Here is a 20,785-nt window from a genome sequence, read left to right as displayed (position 1 = left end):
AACAAAACTAAAAAGATACATGGGTGCACATGTGCACTAATTCCACCCACACACAACTTGTTTACAAGAAATGTGCTAGACCACCACCAACCAGACTTGAGGCAAGGGGCCTGACTAAACTTTTTTATTTTCCCCACAACTATTTATAAAACAAAGCCAACTGTCAGGTGAATAAAATGGTAAGATTCTTTACCTGCTCTAGTATTGCCACAAGGATAGCATTCATCAATGGTCTATATATAAATTCTTTATCTTTAATAGGTCAAAATAATATCAGTGCATTTCAAAGAGTTTTTATAATGTGAATTGTTGCCACAGAAATGACCACAAAATATCAGAGCACAAAGAACAATTGTTAGGGAAAGCTAAATATCTGGAACAATGGGAAAATAACTTTAAAGTTATCCTCTGCGTCACAAGTGAAACTACTCATGTAAATCACATAAGAAACTCCATCTTATTATTAATTTTATCTTGTATCCTTGTTATTAGTGATCGATGAGATCCTAACATTAGAATAAAATAAAATCGCTATTATGTGATTTATTTATCATAAATTATGCTATTTTTATAAATGAAATACAACTTTTTTATATTCAATTTGTATATGAAATTTTACTTTATTTGACTAAAGAAGGGACTCAATATCAAGAGTAGAACATTGAAAGTTTTGGCCTATGGAGTAGTTTGAAATTTCAAAATGTGATATTCTGAATTTCAGTACTGGAAATTCTAGCCAGTGCAATAAAACAAAAAAAGAAAAATGAAATACACGCAGATTGGAAAGGAAGGAATAAACTGTCTCTATATGCAGATGACATGATTGTATACATAGAAAATCCCAAGGAATATACAACAAACCACCTAGAATTAATAAATGTTTAGTACTGTTATACACAAGGCTGACACACAAAAATTAATCACGTTTCTATATATTAGTAATGAACATTTGGAAACCAAAATTAAAAATACAATGCCATTTATAATCACTGTTAAGAAAATGAAATACTTAAGTACACAATCAAAATTCTAAAAAGTTGTTCTGCAGAACACACCATTAAAAGAATGAAAAGAGAAAAAAACATACTGGAAGAAAATATTTGTAAATCACATTGTATTAGTCCATTTCTTTTGCTTATAACAAAATATATGGAACTTGACAATTTATAAGAAAATGAAATTTATTGCTTATAGTTTTGGAGTCTGGGAAGTCCAAAGTCCAGGGAATACATCTCGTGAAGGCCCTGTTGGTGGTGACAGTGATGCAGGGATCTTATATGGCAGAATGAGAAGCAGAGAGAGAGAGTTCCTCATGTTCTCTCCCTTTAAAGCCCTCAGAACCACACCCATGATCACATTAAACAATTCACTACAGCAAGGTCATCACAGTCCAATCCCCTCTTCAAGGTCCCACTTATCATTTACAGTAAAAAGATTTCCCATCTTCAACAATTACAGTGGGGATTTAAGCTTCAATGAGGTTGGGGATTGGGGGAGCATCTAATCTACATCACACATGTTCAGCAAAAGACTTGTACTCAGAATATATAAGAATTCTTAAAACTCAATAGTGAAAAAGCAACCAACATAATAAAAAATAAAAATTGGGCACGACATTTGCAAAAGCACGTCAAAAAGAAATAAAGATGATAGCTAAGCATATGAAAGGATATTAAACATTGCTAGCCATTAGGGAAATACAAGTACAATGAAATGTTACTATATACTTATCAGCATGCCTCAAATAAAAAAAACAGTGTTAACAGCAAATGCTGGCAAGAATGCAGAGAAACTGGATCACTCATAGATGGCTGCTTGAAATGTAAAATGGTATAGACAATTTGGAAAAGAATATGGCACTTTTTACAAAATTAAGAATTCACTAATCATACAGCCTAGCAATTGCAACTTTTAGGCATTTATCCCAGAGCAATGAAAACTTGTCATAAAAACCTGTAGAGGAATGTTTATAGCAAGTCTAATTGTAAAGCCAAGAACGGGAAACAACCAAAATATCCCTTAATATGTGAATGTCTAAATAAATGGTGGTATAGGCATACCATGGAATGCTACTCAGCAATAAAAAGAAACTAGCTATTAATACACACAACAACTTGGATGAATATCAAGGACATTATGCTAAGTGAAAAAAAAGTCTCAAAAGGTCATTTTTGAAATGATGAAATTATACAGATTGGGAATATATTAGTAGTTCCCAGATACAGGGCTGATGGGAGATGTGGCTGAGTCTATTAAAGGGTAATATGAGGAAGAGATGGATTCTTGTGGTAAAACTGTGGTAGTGATCACATGAATGTATTGTAGAAAACCAGAATATGTCACCCCAAAATATGCCTTTTTGACATCAAAATTACATTTGAGCTAACAACTATTAAGAAGCAGCAAACAAAGGAAAAGCTCTCCCTATCCTCCGCATTTCTGCCTAAAGACAGGATATATATTTTCCTTTGTTGGAGATAACTCTTATCAGCCCAGGGATGGCACTAGAGGAACTTACAAACAAACCTTATTTCATTGGTTTCTTTTCATATATTTACCTTCCTACAGTTTCCCACCTTTGTAAGCCTGAAACCACTTTTCTTTGTTTTGTCATTTCTCTACAAATTTATAGTTCTTTGTTGAAGATGCTATGTAAGCCAGAGTTCTAAGGCACTGCCTTGACATAGCTTTCATTGAAGTTTCTCCCATGTGGTGGTAACTGCATGTGTTAAATAAACTTGCTTGTTTTTCTCTTGTTAATCTGATTTTTGTTACAGGTGTCTGTCCCAACCACGAATTTATGAGGGTTGTAGAGAAAATATATTTCTTCCCTGATACTATTATGTGTTAAAACTACATAGAACAAAATACATACACATGCAAACACACACAAACACAGTAGAAAATATAAGTGCATGTAAAATCGGTGAAATCTGAATAAGGTTGATGGATTTTTATCAATGGTTTCCTTGTTGTGATATTATACTATATTTATGCAAGATGTTACCATTGGGTGAAACTGGGTTAAAGCTTCATGGGATCTCTCTAAATTATTTCTTGCAACTGCATATGAATATACAATTATCTCAAAATAATAAGTTTTTAAAAAGAGATTCTATGATTGGATACAATGTCTATCTTCACAATAACATCACACAGGAAACCAAAAAGGCTTTTTTATTAAAGCAACGTAATGACCGGTTTATGTTTTGTGACTTCAGAGTTATGAATTAGGACCAGTGGTTGGAAGTTGTAGGGAGAAATATTTTGGTTTAATATACATAAGAATTTTTAAGTGTGTAATTTAGAAAAGTAAAATCAAATGCTACGTTACGATTTGTTGTAGCTGTAAAGAAGATTTAAACACTGGATTAGCAGATGAAAACCATAGTAATGGTCTTGTTTAACTTTCAAAGTTTATGAGAAAAAATGGGGATCTGAGGAAACATCCACAGAACTTTAAATATATTCCAAATATCATTAAAATAAGTGCCTTCATAGTTTCCCTGAAGAAATACTAACTGTTTCAATTATATTTAATTTTATCATTTTTTTTTCATAAATTCTGCTTTGTTGCTTCCAAATGAACTTTGTGAAAGTTTTCTTTGAGAAGGATTGGACAAGGGACCTGAATCTCCTTTTCTCTTTGGCATGATCTGATGAAATCTCAAATGCACACAAATAGATCCTGGTGGTAGTTGTGGGGTCACTTGTGGTTGCCTGCCGTACACCATATCATTCTCCAGATGGATCTTCTAAGCTCTGTCAAGAAAACCAAGATAATTTCTTCCATGGGCTCCTAAACAGTTGGGTCCCTGAAAATGCGCCAAGAAGAAATGAGATAATGATGCCCTTTATGCAATCAGTGTGCCCAGAGCTTTAGCATCTATAATGGAAAAGCATATACCTTCCAACGTATTTAAGTCTTCTAGGAATTTCAAGGAATCACAGCTGCAACTCACTTTGAATTAGGGTAAAAACAAATACAATGATGTCTATGTTCCTGGTATACTATTATTTCCAAACTATAGAAGTTAAATGCAATATCATCCATGGTAGCTTTCCTTTTACAAAGCTATTACAGTATATAAGAAGATACCTCGGAAAAGAGCCTGCAGCTGTTTGAGGTTGAAATTCATTTTCTCTATTGTCATTCAAAGACTAGTCCTAGAAAATTGATGGACTTAGGAAAAAATCTGCAAAGAAAATCCAAAATTATCTATTTTTTTTTTTTTTTTTTTGATAAGCAACAGATGCAAAGGCAAAATAGGGTGAAAGTAAAATCAAATTGTATCTTTGGGTTTCTCAGAACAAGTCACCTCCTGAACACTCAGTTAGTTAGGTACAGATTCACTGAAGATACAAACACACATTTAAGCACGATGATCTTAATTAAAATGAGAATCACTGTACAAAGAAAATTCCAGTTATTAATACACCACGAAGTGGTTGTGTATGATTGACTAGATTTAATGATTGTTCCCTTTTTATTCACATCGCAACTTCAAGTTTTCTTCTTTGTTGCCATTTTTTGTTTTGTCTTTTCAGGTTGTTGCACAGGATTATATTTGTGCTTGAAATTAGTGTAGAAAATGAAATCATATTGTGCATGCTTACTGAAACTCAGTGACTTCAATGATAATTGTTCCCAAGATTGGCAGAGAATAACTTCTGTGATTAACTCAACATCTTATCTAGGCCAACTAAGAGAATGCCTCAGTTCCATTCAAAGCTGTTGAAACATCCAGCATTAAATATGAGACAGATAAGAGTAATAATAATCCTTCAAATATAAACCTGGGAATTTTAAGATAATTATTATTTGTAACCCAACTTATGTTGACATGCTGACGTAAAGCGTAACTTAATAATATTCATGTATTAGAACTAAGAAGAGAACATTTTTAGAACTAAATGTTTAAAAATTACATAGGATTTCCTAATGGAGCAAATACAAAATATATAAAAAATAGTCAGAAATGATATATTCTATATAGTATAAAATTTCTTAATAAAATTAGCTATTTATGTCAAACTAGTTCAATGTGCCTCTTAGACATTTATTTATCCTCTTTGGCTTCCATTTTTTTCTGAAATAATTGTGAAATATACATGAAAAAGAGAATGTAATGTGTGTGTACTCTTTAAAGAACAATAATAAAATGAATTGCTGTGTACCTCCCCACTAAAAATAAAAATAGAGAACTATCAGTGCACAGGTTTTGATATATGCTACACTCATTGACATTTATTACCTTGCTAATTCTGAAGTTTCTAGAAAGTAGATTTTTTAATATCAAAGAATATCATTGACTAAATTTTATTCTGTATTTATTGAAAGAATATGCCCAAAAGATTTATCTCTTGAAACATATGACTCAAGGTGAATTTATAATTATGTATGTTCCATAAATGTTTGAAAAATTATATATGTATATGTGTATATATAGGTGTGTATATATGGGTATATTATACATATGTTTCAGGCTGGATCACAGACCCCTCTACCCCATCCTGTGCAGGTCCTGAGCCAGGTAATGGAAAGAAAAACCCAGCAGCAGCAGGCAAATTGGACGTGCTTTATTTTTAGACGCGAGCTCCTACGACCAGCGGTTCAGAGCTGCTGCCTTCCATACCAAAGTACACAAAAAACACAAGGAGCCCAAAGGGTACCCGGGCGCTCATGCACACTAACTCTACTCCCATGCAACTTGTTTACAAAGGATGTGCTGAATCATACCCAGCTTGATATGATGCAAGAGGCCTGACTGGGCTAACTCCATTTTACTCAGAATATGGATACACAAACACATAGATAGGATATATACGCACATACGAGATATGATATACTCATATATGCACGCATTCACACATACATACATACGCCATATATATCTCCTGTGTTCCATGTACATAGTTCTGTCTCATAAAGCATTAATTGTGTTATTCATATTTTTTTTTTCCTGTTTCATTTTGAGTTTTTTGGAATTCTGAGAGGTATGTTCAGATTTCCTCCTAGTACTGTATATATGTCACTTTTCAGGTTTCCTTCTACTTCCACCAATTAATATTTTTTTTCTATTTTAAAACTGTAATTAGATGCATAAATGTTTATAACTATGATTGAATTCTAAAGTAGGACCATTTATCAGAAAAGATGTCATTGCTTATCATTTTCAGTTTTTTATAAACTTTGAATTCTATTTTTTCTAATATGTATAATACTCCTCTGCTTTCATTTTTCTAACACTTCATTAATAAATCTTTTTCCATCCTTTATTTTCAATCTCTCTGTATCATTATACTTCAGGAGTGTCCCTGGCGAGCAAGTTATGGTTGGATTGTTTTTGTATCTTTAACTTTGCTTTAATCTATTTTGTAATCTCTTCTCTAGTTTCTAATAAGGGGATTTAATATATTCACATATATTACAACTTGCAGAATCTTTGATTTTAATCCTGCTATCTTATTTTATATATTTAAAAAAAATTTCCATGGTTTAAGTTTTTGTTTTTTTACCTTTAAATACTCTTGTTGAATTAATGGAATTTTCTTTGTTTCATTTCTCTTCTAATGGTTTAGCATTTATGCGTCTTACATTGCTTGACAAATTACCACTTCATAATAATATAAATATTTAATTCATATTTTCTATCTGCATCTAGAATTAATATCTATATCCTATTTCCAAATACAAGATGTTTATTGTGAAATCACTTTCCCCTGCTATATTTCTTAGTAATAAATCCATATATATGGACAGGCTCACTATAAAACTGATAGCGGATAAAATTTTTGCATCATTAAATATTCAGGAAGACCAAATTAAAGTACAAGTAGCTATTTAAGGAGCAAATTGAAAACTACTCTGAATTTATTATTAATGACTATTATTTATAATTTATTTTTCCAATACTTATGTGCCTCTGCTCTTAATTATTACTTTATATATAAATATGTAAATATTTTATTATTGTCTTTGGAATACCACTCTCAGTGGTAGGACTGACATTATTTCTGACATAATTTCTTTAATTCAATATTATCAGTGAACTTTTATAAGGATACTTAATATTTATGTATGTTCTGAAGACAGTGCCCAGTGACTTCTACTACCTGTCAAATGACTGAATTCATGCATATATTGAATATAAATATAAGATTTGTCACATCTCCAATCAAGAAGAACAAAAATGCATTTTAAGACATAAATCTGATGTACCAAAATATGCTAAAGATATTTACAGCACGGAGGCTATAAATATGTATTTCAATTTTATCACTTGTAAAAATAGCTATGCTAAAAACCGTTAAGAAATTTTAAACAGAGTTAAAATAAAGTGAAGAAATACCTTAAGTATAATTTGGTTGAGCAACTGAAATTTATCTAAATCTGACAACTGTAAAATGTAAATAGGATCAAAACCTTTCCTGTATTTTAAAGCATGCTCATGGTACCTATTGCTTATTTGCTAAGAAGTGTCTGTTTTTAAATTCAAATTTATTTTTCTTAAATCATACATCATAGGCTTCTTTCTGTGGTTTACGTGGGTCTTTTGTGATATGCTTCATTTTCTCTTTTTCTCATATAAACAATTTGATTCAGAATTTACTGAGAACCTATTTATGTGCTGGGCCTGTGGACGTACGCAACAGTGAAAATGAAAGAGTTACTGTTCTTGACGAAGTCACTCTAGCAAGCTCTGCCAAGGGTACCTTTCTTTCTCTCATGTCCAATCCCTTCTCTCCATTCCTACTCACATAACAGAATTTCAGACACTCTCATTATCTCTGGAATACTACAATCATTTCACAAATCTTGTTTTTATTATAAATTTTTTAAAGTTTGCAAAACACTATGATCATGTATGTACAAAAACCACACATTTAGATGCACAAATTTAAATACATAAATATACTTATAAATATCAACAACACATACATATTTATGAATGCTTATGAATGTATGCGTGAGTGCTCTCTCACACACACACACATATACACACAGTGATCTAAGACATTACCCCATATCCTTGCACTGGAACTTACCACCACTCAAGGATCCCTGGCTCCTTTTACTGGTGAATGGTATTTAAGTACCAAAATCTGGGAGTTAGATGTGTGTGTTGATGCTATGGTGTCATTGCTTATGGTCCCTCTAGGAAAACAGAGCTAGGAATTAAATGTATACAAACTAATCCAAGTATACATAGATATTTATATTTACTTATTTATCTATATCGCTGTATGCATACTGAAATAAACATGAGTTCACAATAATATTTCCAACTTTAATACTCCATTGCAGAGTTCATTATAGCATTCTTTTTCACTTAATTGTATCTTCTTTGACAATGAGAAACTTGATTTTCATTTGTACAATATTCTTACTTATTTTTAAAAATCCAGTATACATTTACGGTGATTTCAGATTTGCTAACCAGTACTCCTTTGAAAAAGAAATTTAACAGAGTGAAAGTTTCGTGTACAAGTCTTTTTGTCTTCAAAGTATCTAGTCAAAACATCATTTTTCAGAGTTACTTAGGTTAGCTTCTTTCTTCCCCACCTATTTCAGTATCCTTAGTTCTACATTATAATACAGTTAGATTTATTTATCACAGTCTGGATTCCATCTTAAGTTCCTGTGATATTCTGTTTGATTTTCAAAAGTTTTTCACGCAATTTAAATCTTTGTGGTATACATTTCTATGTGTTTTGACAATGCATAGATTCATATATCGACAGTCACATTACCATGCAGAACAGGTTCAACACTGCAAAAAGTGGCTTCTGCTAACCTAGTGTAGCCTATCTTTTTACCCCAAGCCCTGGCAGCCACTCCTGTGTTTTCCATGCCTATAATTTTGACTTTTCCAGATCACCATATAAATGGAATAATACAATATTCAGCCTTTTCTGTCTGGCTTCTTTCACTTAAAAAAAATACATTTGAAAATCTTCCATGTTGTTGGAAAGATTAATAATTCATTCCCTTTCGTTTCTGAGTAGTATTACATGTTATGGGTGTACCGTGATTTGGTTATCTACTTACTCGTTGAGAGACATCTGGTTTGTTTCTAGTTTTTGGCAATCATGAATAAAGCTGCTGTAAACATTTCATGTACAGGCTTTTGTGTGAACATAAGTTGTCTAAGATTTTCTCCTGGTGTCTTTTAGGTTTAAAAATTTTACTTTTTACATTTAGATCTATGATCCATTTTTAGTTAATTATACCTTTTATTTTAAAATATTTTAATTAACAAATAAAAATTGTATGTTGAAGGTGTACAATATGATGCACGCACACACACAAATGGTAAGTCTGAGTGGTAATAGATGTGTTAATTTGATTGTGGTATATTTACTTTTCGTATAAGTTTTGAGGTATGTGGCAAGATTTATTTTTAAGCTTATGAATCTTTGGTTGTTCCAGCATCACGTGCTGAAAAGATTATTCATTGAATTGCCTTTTACACCTTTGTCATAAATCTTTTGACTCTGTGTGGGTCTCTTTCTGGGTCTGTTATTTGTTACATTTTTATAAGGTAGATTCTATCCTAGTACCAACACCACAATATTTACTGCATATTTATCATAGTCTTGAGATCAACTAGTTTGAATATTGGATCATTGTTCTTTTACTGAATTATTTTGAATATTCTAGTTCCTGCGCTACTACATGTAAGCATTAGAATCAGGTTGTTGATATCTACAAACAAGCCTTCTGTAATTATGATTGGAATTACATTGTACTTATGGATCAAATTGGAGAGAATTGCCTTCTTAACAAAATCAAATCTTCCAATATTTAATTATGATATGTATCTCCATTAATTTAGATCTCCTTAGATCTTATCTCTCATTGTTTTGTAGCATTCTGCACAATGATCTGAAACATATTTTATTAAGAATCATACCTTTTTATTTAATTATTTCTTTTAATCTTTGTGTTAGTGTAAATGATATTGTATTTATTTCAAACGCAAATTGTTCATTGTTGTCATAAGAATACACTTTATTTTTGCATGTGACCTTATATCCTATACAGGGAATAATGTTATCTGCTACTAGAGACAGTTTGAATTTTTTCTTTCAAATTATTTTCTCCCACTTATAAAATAGTTTAGAACTTAAAGTATGTTGTTCGAAAGAAGTAGTAAGAGGATATATTTTTGCCTTTTTCTTTAACTTAGGGGAAAGTATTCAGATTCTGGCCATTAAGTTTGTTGCTAGCTGCAGGTTTTTAAATGTCTGCCCTTTATTAGATTAAAGAAGTTCCCTTTTACTTCAAGTTTCTTAGGACTTTTTATGAAGGCATGATTTTGAAATTTGTTGAATTTTTTTTCTGAATCTATTAGATCATATGATTTCTCTTCTATTTAATCTGTTTGCATGTTAATATGTATTGAATGATTTTCAAATGCTAAATCAGCCCCTCATTCTTGAGTTGAAACCCATTCTTTTTGATGTATTATCCCTATTATGTATATGTACATTGGATTTCCAAATATTTTGTTGAGGGTTTTTGCATCTATATTCATGAGGGATATTGATCTGTAGTTTTCTTTCCTCTTAATGTCATTGTCTAGTTTTGATATTAGGGTAATGCTAAAATCATAGTATGGGAAAAGAGTTGTTTTCTACTCTTCTACTTTCTGGATGACATTGTGTAGAATTGGTATTTCTGATTCCTTAAATGTTTGATAGAATTCTCCAGTGAAAGCATCTAGGCCTGGGGTTTTCATTTCTTTTCTTTTTTGGGAAGGTTTCTGAACTACAAATTCAATCTCTTTAGTAGATATAGGATTGCTCAGATTATTTCTTTTAGAATGAGTTTTGGTGATCAGTATCTTTGAAGAAATTCATCTATTTCATTTAAATTGTTAAATTAATGGACATAGAGTTGTTTGTACTATTCCACTATTATTCAGTATCTCTGTAGGTGGTAATGATGCCTCCTTTTCCATTCCTAATAGTGGTATTTGTGTGTTCTCACTTTTTTCTTGGATAGAATGGCTAGAGGTTTACCAATTTTATTGGACTTCTCAAAGAACCAACTTTGGATATGAACTTTTTTCTATTTTTTTCAATTTAATTTATCTCAGCACAAATAGTATTATTTCCTCCGTTTGTTTTATATTTAATTTGTTCTTTTCCCATAATTTATTAAAGTTGAAGATTAGTTGAATATTTTAGAACTTTTTTCTTTTAATGCTTCATTAAATATAATTAAACATAATAAATGTCATTAAACATAAACATTTAATGTTGTAAAATTATCTGTAAGTTTTGCTTAACTGCATCCCACAAATTTTGGTTTTATCCTATAGTTTTATTTCAAGAATTTCTACTTTCCTTTATGATTTAAATGTATGTTATTTAATTTCAAAATATTTGAAGATTTTCTAGATATCTTTCTGTTATTGATTTCTAGTTCAATTCCTTTGTGGGCCAAGAATATTATTGATATGATTTCTGTTTCTTAAATATATTATGGGTTAGTTTATGACCCATAGTATGGTCTAATTTAGTAAGCACTCCATGTGCCTTGAGAAGAATATGTATTCTGGTATTGTTGGTTAGGCTATTCCGTAAATGTCACTTAGATCCAGTAGGGTGATTATGTTGTTTAGTTCATCTGTATCCTTACTGATCTTATGCATATTTGTTCTATCAATTACTGAGAGATGAGTGTTGAAATCTCCAACTGTAATTGTGGATTTTTCCATTTGTCCCCTCAGTTTATTTTTTTACCTCATGCATTTTGAAGCTCTATTGTTAGGGATACACACATTTAAAATAAATATTAACACAAAAAATAGAAATCATATATATTGTTTATAAATTAATGTTAATAGGAAATTATATTTAAAACAAAATTGTTGAGAGATAGAAGAATATGACCTACTATTCTATAGCAATATAGGGAGACTACAGTCAACAACAAAGTACTGAGTATCATTGAATAGCTACTGTATCTTTGAATGTTCCTAACACAAGGAAGTGACAAATGTTTAAGTTGATGCATATGCTAAGCACCCTGATATGATCATTGGACACAGTATGAATGTATCCAAATATCATATTTGAAAAAAAAAAGAGAAATAGAGAGCAGATAGTGGTTACCAGAGGCAGGGAAAGGCGTTGGGGGGCGGGGTAGTGGGCTGGGAAAGAATGGTTGACTCATACAAAGTTACAAATTACAGTTAGGAAGAATAAATTCTGGTGCTCTGGTGACAATAGCTAATAACATTGTATTGTATATTTCAAGATAGCCAGAAAAGAGTATCTAGAATGTTATAACCACAAAGAAATGATAAATATGTAGGTGATAGATATGCTAATTATTCTGATTGGATCATTATAGAATATAGGCATGTACTGAAACAACAAGCTGTGCCTCACAAACTTGTAGAATGGAAAAGAAAAAGAGAAACATTAAGAAACTTTTAATAGAGAGCAAAGGAATTAACCCCTACAAGAATTGAAATGTACTATAAAGCAATTTTAATCAAGAGTGTGGCATTACCCAGGAATTAATGGATAACTTAGTGAATCTGAGTTGCAAGCTCAGGAATAGTCCTGAATATGCATGGGAAATATATTATAAATGTGCTTTGGTTTAAACGTCAGCTCTTCTACTTCTTAAAACCATGACCATGAACAATTTGTTCAAGTTATATCTCCTTTAATATTTGGCCACTTTATCATTGTGTAATATTTCTCTTTGTCCTTGGCAGTAATTTTTGTTCTGATTTTTACTTTGTCTAACATCAACAAAGCTACTTGGAATTTTGTTTTGTTAATTTATACACTATATACCTTCTTCATCCTTTTATTGAGGCTACCTTACATGTAAAGTGGCTTTCTTGAAGACAGCATATAGTTGTGTTTTGCTTTTTAAATCCAATTTGACAATCTCTGACTTTTAACTGGTGAGTTTAGACTATTCACATTTAAAATCATTACTGATATGGTTGGATTAAATCCTCATCTCACTAGCTGTTTTCTATTTGTATCACTTTTTTCTTTATTTTTCCTCCTTTATGCCCTCACTTCTTTATTTTTCCTCCCTTATGCCCTCACTTGGGTTAATTGAGCATTTTTATTCCACTTTATCTCTTCTATTTACTCATTTTATATACCTTTTTTCAAGTTGGTTAATTCTTCCTCTAGGGTTTATTAGTGTACAGTCTGCCTTTAAATAAAAATAGACTACTTCTCCATTATTCCTTGAAGCTGGGGGTGGCTGTATATCATCAATCCAAGGAGAATTCAGGTGTACAGTGAGGATTTCTGGGAATTATTTTTTGTCCAGTGCAGACGCAACCCCTTCTGATTTTTCCTCCTTTACTCTTCCTACTAGAGTGAGTAAATAATGCCTGGAGATACAATGCCTGGAGATATTTTATGGTCACAAAGAACAAAAACACTAAGTAAAGTGGTTATGAACAGAAATACGACTATAGAAGAGTGATTCTCAGATGATCTGTTGAGAGGCCATACCAGAACTTGTTGCCTACCTCCACACACACTTTTGGTTGTGTGAGTGAAAACAAAAAAATTAAAAACTTGCCTATTAAGCAAGTATGTTTTTTAGGTTCTCTTTTATTTAAAGCAGAATCCAAACAAACCTCACAGACAGATACTATTATTTACCTTTTACAAACGAGGACTTGAACACAAAAAACATACTCTGCTCATTGTTACACCTCTAAAAAATAGAAGATATGAGATCCAAACCAAAGTACTTTTATATTTCTCATTCATATTCAGAACTCTTCCTGGTTTCTACGTGGTTTCATTAAGTTATCTGTTAATTCCTGTGCTAATGTCACACTCTTGATTAAAATTGTTTTTTAGTACATTTAAATTCCTGTGGGGGTTAATTCGTTTGATATTCTTTTTGAAAATTTATGGTGTCTCTTATACAGATTCTTTCATATTAATTTTGAATTATATTCTTTCAACTATGAACAAGTCTACACACATAAATTTTACCGCTTACATTAAATGAATTAATTCTTCCAAAAACACAAACTGCCATAACTCATTCAATATGAAATAGATAATTTAAATAGCTCTATAACTACTTAGGAAATTGAATTTGTAATTCTTAGGGCTGCTGTGCTTTGAAGAAGCCTGGATTGAGGAAATGTAAAATAAAATAATGGCCAGCTTAAAAGAGGTATAAGTTAATGAGGTGGATGTCTATTGGAGTTGTGGTTTATCCGAGCATAATCAGCATTGTTTGTTGAAAGACATGTTTATGTTTGTGAGAGTGTGTTCAGGCAGAGGATAAGTTAAGGAAATTGAGGAAATTTGAATATTTATTGTAAAAGTTTTCCTTAATTACTTGTTATACTTTTTATATATCACCTGATAGCTTTATAAACAGCATTTCATTTGAGTCTTCTACAATCTAATGATGTATCATTATTAATATTATCTCTATTCATGATAATGACAGCAAGTTCTTATACACTACTTATCATGTTTTGTGTACTATTCTGAGCCTTTACATACCTATGTTCATTTAATCTTTACATATTTATGCTGTTCATGTAATCAATGATTACATGAGATAATAAGCACTATTATTATCCCCATTTCGCTATTAAGTAATCTGAAATGCAGAGAATTTGAATACTTTACCCAAGGTTGTATAGCTATTGGATAGCAGAATCAGGATTCAAACCCAGACAATTTGGCTCCAGAAATTTTTCTTTTAATTGCTCTATTATGCTCCCTTAGGAAGGATAAATAATTTTCTTACACTAAAGTCAATAATTTTCAAAGTCAAGATATAAATTCAGCTGTGTTTGACTCTTGTTAAGTAAAATTGATAGAAAGTAAACTATGCATATTTTGAGAGAACAATTTGTAAGGTTTAAAATATGTATACACAAATGAAACCATTACCACTATAAAAAGAATGAATCTATCCTTTTTCTCTCAATAATTCCTCATGCCTCTTTTAAATTCTTCCCTCATCTCTCTGCCCCCCCTTTCTCCAAACAACTACTGATCTGTTTTCTGTCACTGCATTTTCTAAAGTTTTATGTAAACAGATTAAGTTGGTATGTACTTTTTTCTGTCTGGCTTCTTTCACCCAGCAAAATTATTTTGCATTTCATCTATGCTGTTGTATGTATCAGTAGTTCACTCCTTTTTGTTGCTGAGCATTATTCCTTATATAAATATACATACACTTGTTTATCCATAAACCTGGTGATAAAAAATTGTTTCCTTCCAGTTTTTGGCTATTTTGAATAAAACTTCTATGAACATTCACACCCAAGTTTGTATAAGGACACATGCTTTCATTTCTCTTGAATAAATACATAAGAATAGAATGGCTGAATCAGAGACAGGTGTACATAACTTTTTACAAAACTGCCAAAGTGTTTCCCAAAGTAATTATATATTTCCCTTCCCACCAGCATTAAATGTGAGCTCCAATTGCTCTACTTTCTTGTCAACTTTTGTTGTTTTCTGTCTTTTGAATTTTAGCCATTCTAATAGGAGAAAAGTAGGATGATTTACATTTCTACCAATCCTAAGTGCAGCCATATTACCTTGAAGCAATTTTATGTAAGTTGTCCAAAATGTTAGGTGACATTAAAGGGAGGAGGAGGGTGGGGTAATAGAATGACCATGATAAATGGCTTGGAAGAAACACCCTCCCCCCACCATGTGTACCACCAAAACTGAGCACAGGAAGATGAAGTATATAAGATCACTTCGGGAAGGTTTTTGAGGGTTTGGTAAAGAAATGCCCCCTTTCTCCATCTTGGCCTACCCAGCACCCTCTCTGCCCACTCTTGCAAAGACATCAGAAATTCAAATGCTGCTTTGTAAAGTCTAAGCCCCCCCCCCCCCCCCAGGACTACCACTGGCCAGGGTGGCATGCCTTGCTGACCAAAGTAAATCTGAGGAAAAACTCATTATTTTCCTGGAAAGTTGTGTATATAGGAATGTCAGGAGGCCCAGGTGAGACCACTCAGAGGCTTTGACAGTAGACAGCCATGAGGGTAAAAATATTTATTCAAGGGAGTTCAAGAAAAAAAGTTCTCAAACAAATACCACCCCTTCAAGAAAGCCCAAGAGAGAAAAAGGGCCAATGCTATTCAGCCGTTAACACAGAATGAATAAGAAAATGAACCAAAATCAGCCACTTAAGGACCAAGAGACCCTGAACAACTCCAATACTTCAAATAGTGACCAGTAATGTCGGCTGTGTCTTCAAAGGCCTTGTCGTGGAGAAAAGATCAACTGCATCAGGTCCAACTCTTAACAACAGCGTACAAGGATGGTGACTAAAATAAAATCAACAAGTTATGAAAAGCCTCTCTTTCTACTGGATGTTTGTGTACCTTCTTGAGTTCTATGATGGTGGGTGAAAGGAAAGAAAGAGGCACATGTATGAGAGGGGAGGGATATGGGGTCCTGCAGGGGTGGACCAGATTGGCAGGTCCACAGTTAGCCAGACATTGGGAACAAGGACTGGGTGGGGACTGAGCATTGAGAACAAACTTCCTCATGAATACATTATAAGATGGGGACTTGGTGTTTCTGAGTGTATTTGAGTAGGAGCGATGCCAGGGTTTAGACCAACAGAATCCAGATGATAAGAGGGTTTGATCTGTGGAGGGTGACAATTACACCCGCCCTAAAAAAAAGGTAGACAAATAAACCTTGTCCACCGGCCATCTACTCAATAGTGGTATTCATTGAACTCCTCCATATGCTATAAGCAACTGGAAGTCCTCAGAAAGACAAAAAACTCACCTTACTAAAAGTTGCTGATAGTATTCTCAAGAACTAAAATAATGGTGTTTGAGACCACAATCCCAACACCTATTAGACCAATTTCTTGTTAAGAAGAATGGAATGGGGTACTAGTCTACGAAGGGTGGGGCCTAAAAAACAACCTATATATTATGTAATTCTATTTATATGAAATGTACAAAACAGGCAAATCTATACTGACTGAAAATATGTTAGTGGTTGCTTAGGGCTAAGGTGCAGGTGGGGGAATAGGGAGGTGACATCTAAAGCATATGAGGTTTCTCTTTGGGGTGGTGAAAATATTCTAAAATTGATCGTTGTATGGTTGCTCATATCTTTGAATATACTAAAAAACTCTAATTGTATATTTTAATGGTTTAATTATGTGGTATACAAATTATATTTTAATAGAGCTGCATAAAAAAACAAAAAGAGAGAGGGAGGGAAGGAAGGAGGAAGGGAAAGAGAGAGGGAGAGATAAAAGAAGGAAGGGAGTGAGTGAGGAAGGGAGGGAAGAAAGAATGAAGCCCTGGGATGTAGTCTAAGCTGGGAACACCTTTCAGACTGTCTTCCAAGACATGTCCATTTCCAGCCCTTTATCCTTGAAGATCACTGAGGTAATTAGTCCACCTCTAATTACTCCTCCATGTAGCTGCTCCACACCTTTCCTCTGCTCATTGGTGTTTCTGCCTGTCTCAGCTGTTGGCCTATAGTCACCCGCCCCACTCACTCACATAGCCTCAGCCTATATAGAGGGGGTCCATTGTATACAGTGGATAAAACACCAGCCTCCAGCAGGCATCAAGACAGCACCCAGCCCCGGGACACTGGCAAGGTTACAATGGACCATTAGAGTAGTCAATGCTACTTACCCAGAATGATGCGGAGGAGCCAGCTGTACTCTTCCTGGAAGAAAATGGGGGTGGGTTCTAAGGTAGGTGGGGTGTCTGACATGCTGCTGGTTTATTCCTGTAGACCTGCCAGCTCTAATCACTCTGCAACTTCTACCTGGTAATGATGATTCAGAGATTTCTCAAGCGTATACATATATGTTTTCCTGTACCAGTTTCACTACCACCCACATACCCCACCTTCTCTCTTTTGGTCCCTTCTCTCCGTTACAGTGAGCTCTGGATTCACAGCCCTGAGTGCCAGCTGGCCTTAAATTCTGTGGACTCGGTTTTTTGCGTGTGGTCTCTCTCATGGACTCTGGCAATTGCTCTTCTCTGGATCTTTCTAATTCTCCTCACTAGCTGAGGATGTCCTGTCTGACCCTATTGTCTGGATCCTGAACATTCTGATCAAATCCTTGCTTCTCAAAGTAAAGGGAAAATGTCTTGTTGACATTTCAGAATTTTAAATCATGCCCTGAGGAATCCTGTTATTAAAGACATCACAGCATAAACCCAGCTTTTATAGGTGAGGGATTAAGGTAATTTTCTTCTTAATTAGAAATGCAGAAAAACAAATTAAAACGATAGTGAGACAATATTTTTATAGCCATAATTTTGATCAAAATTTTAAAGATTAGGGCTGGCCCGGTGGCGCACTGGAGAGTGTGCCACTTGGGAGTGCGGCGGCGCTCCCGCCGAGGGTTCGGATCCCATGTGGAGACTGGTTCCCACTCACTGGCTGAGCGCGGTGCGGGCGCAACACCGAGGGTTGCGATCCCGTTACCGGTCAGTAAAAAAAGACAAAAAGGAAAAAAAAAATTAAAGATTAATAAAATAAAATGTTTGCAAAAGTGTATGATATTCACATACGTTAATTTCAGAGAAAATAGATGTGTACAGAATTTTTGAGATAAAATTTTAGCAGTATGTATAAAAAATTAAAATATTTGCACTCTATACTTTAACCGATTTTCTCATTAATATGCATTTATTTTGAGAACACAAATATTTGACAAGAATTGATGTTTAAAGGTGTTGATTTCAAGTCTATTAATCATAGCAGCAAATGGGAAAGAGCTTATATGTCTATCAGGAGGAAAATGATTTAATCAGTTATGGTACATACTAGGGAGTAGTTACAAAAGTGAGGTAGATCTGTATATGCTGTCGTGGAGAGATCTTGTATCTATTTTATAAAGTGGTAAAGGCAAGTGGCAGATCAATATGTTCATACTTCCCTAAGTATGTCAAGAACAATGTATTTTTATAGTACATCTATCAATGAAAAAGCCTAGAGTAAGCTTTTAAACAATATACAGTAGATTATTTATTGTGGTTACCTATGAACAGGGGCCTTAATGTTGGAGGTACTTTGTAAAGGGGATAACTGTGATTTATCTGTATTTTCAGAGTGTTTTGTAGTAAGAATACATGCACTGCTAGCTTTGCAATTTACATATTTAAATATTCCTAACACTAACAGAAACAGTAGCTATGTATTATTCAGTAAAATTAACTGCTAGCTGATGCAGCTGACAAAACTTGGCTTAACATAGCAGAAGTTTATTTTTGTTTAGATAAATTCTGCTATCAGTTGGCAGGATCTCTCCGCTCCCAGGTGACCCAGGGACCCAGACTGCTTCCGTCTTGTAGCTCCACATCGTACATGGGTCACCATGTTTGCTGCTGAGTGGAAGAGAAAGCATGGGAATGGCACACTAGCTCTTGCCTAACTATAAGTGTAATACCCAGGAAGGAGGGGGAAACAAGATGTGGATGAGCACTTGAGGAGAGTCTCTCTCATAAGCTATCACACAGTAGGTGCTCAATAAAAGGCAACTATTCTAATTTCTTAAAACAATTACCCTCTCAATTATTTTGAGAAGTTTATTTGAAGGCCAGATTTGCTTTGAAATTCACCAACTTTTTAAAATGCCTACTCTGTGACAGATGCATTCAAACACAGAATCACGTATAATTTCAAAGGATCCTGTAAACGTTACAGGGAGTATTTGCCCATTTTCACTAAATAGTGCTTTTCTGCATGGCCTTTTGCAGTAAATAACCTTTGTAATATCAGTAGGCTGAGAATTTTCTCCTTCCCTCTAATACATGGTCAAAATATTAACGTGTGAGTCTCTGCTGCAGTTTCTGTGACTGAACTTACCTGAACATCTGAATAGGTACACAAACCAGGATTTTCCTTTGGGGCAAGTATAGAGACAGGCAGTGGAAGGATGATTAAATCCTTCTTCAAATCAGAGCTAGCATTAGTGCCAAGGAACTAATTTTCACTCTCTAGGAGGATTTTAGAGTTTTTAGGTATTCAGCTTCAGTACATGTTTGTTCACATGGTGATTTCCATGTCTTTCTTCATCTACCAGTTACAAAAGATGCTTTGGTTTTTGACCACCTAGATAAGCTCATTTATCTGTGTATGTGTTCACTAGCCAGTTGCTATTAGACATCCTGTTAAAATCATACTGCAAATATCAGGGTGGCTTAAAAATACCTTTCCTTTAATTCCAGGGCTATAGCTCCCAAACCAGTAGATTATGTGCAAATCAGACTCTATCACAGCCCATTTGGAAAACACTTTGAGTATGTGGAAGAGGCCAAGCGAGGGTGACCAGGCATATAAATGCTACTGTCCAAAGTGAACTTTTAAGTTTAAGGGGATGTTACTATCAGAGCAGTTCCAGGGTGAGGTATTTGATACCCAGGGGCCTTCTGCGGGGAGTAGGAATGCTCTTTGTCACAGGAAAGAGAAGTGATTCTGCACAGCCTCTAGAGAAGGCAGCAGTAACGAGTTGGCCAACAGGCCAGGTTCCAGAGTTGGAAAGGAGGGCACATAGGGGATGACCAGAGAAGGGCACTGTAATTTGAGAAGTGCAGGGACTGGATAGAAATGCCCACACCTGAGCAGAGTCAGCTGTGAAGGCACCCTCTGGCTCAGACAGGAGAACCCTAGGTTAATAAAGCCCACAGACAAACCATGAACCATGTTCCATTTACACAATGACCGTCCTTCTTTTTTTTTTTTTTTTTTTTGTCTTTTTTGTCTTTTTCCGTGTCCAGCAATGGATAGCAACCCTCAGTGT

The sequence above is a fragment of the Galeopterus variegatus genome, unplaced genomic scaffold, assembly GCF_000696425.1.
Source record: "Galeopterus variegatus unplaced genomic scaffold, G_variegatus-3.0.2 Scaffold7960, whole genome shotgun sequence".
NCBI lineage: Eukaryota > Metazoa > Chordata > Mammalia > Dermoptera > Cynocephalidae > Galeopterus > Galeopterus variegatus.
Note: the sequence above shows the minus strand (reverse complement) of the source record.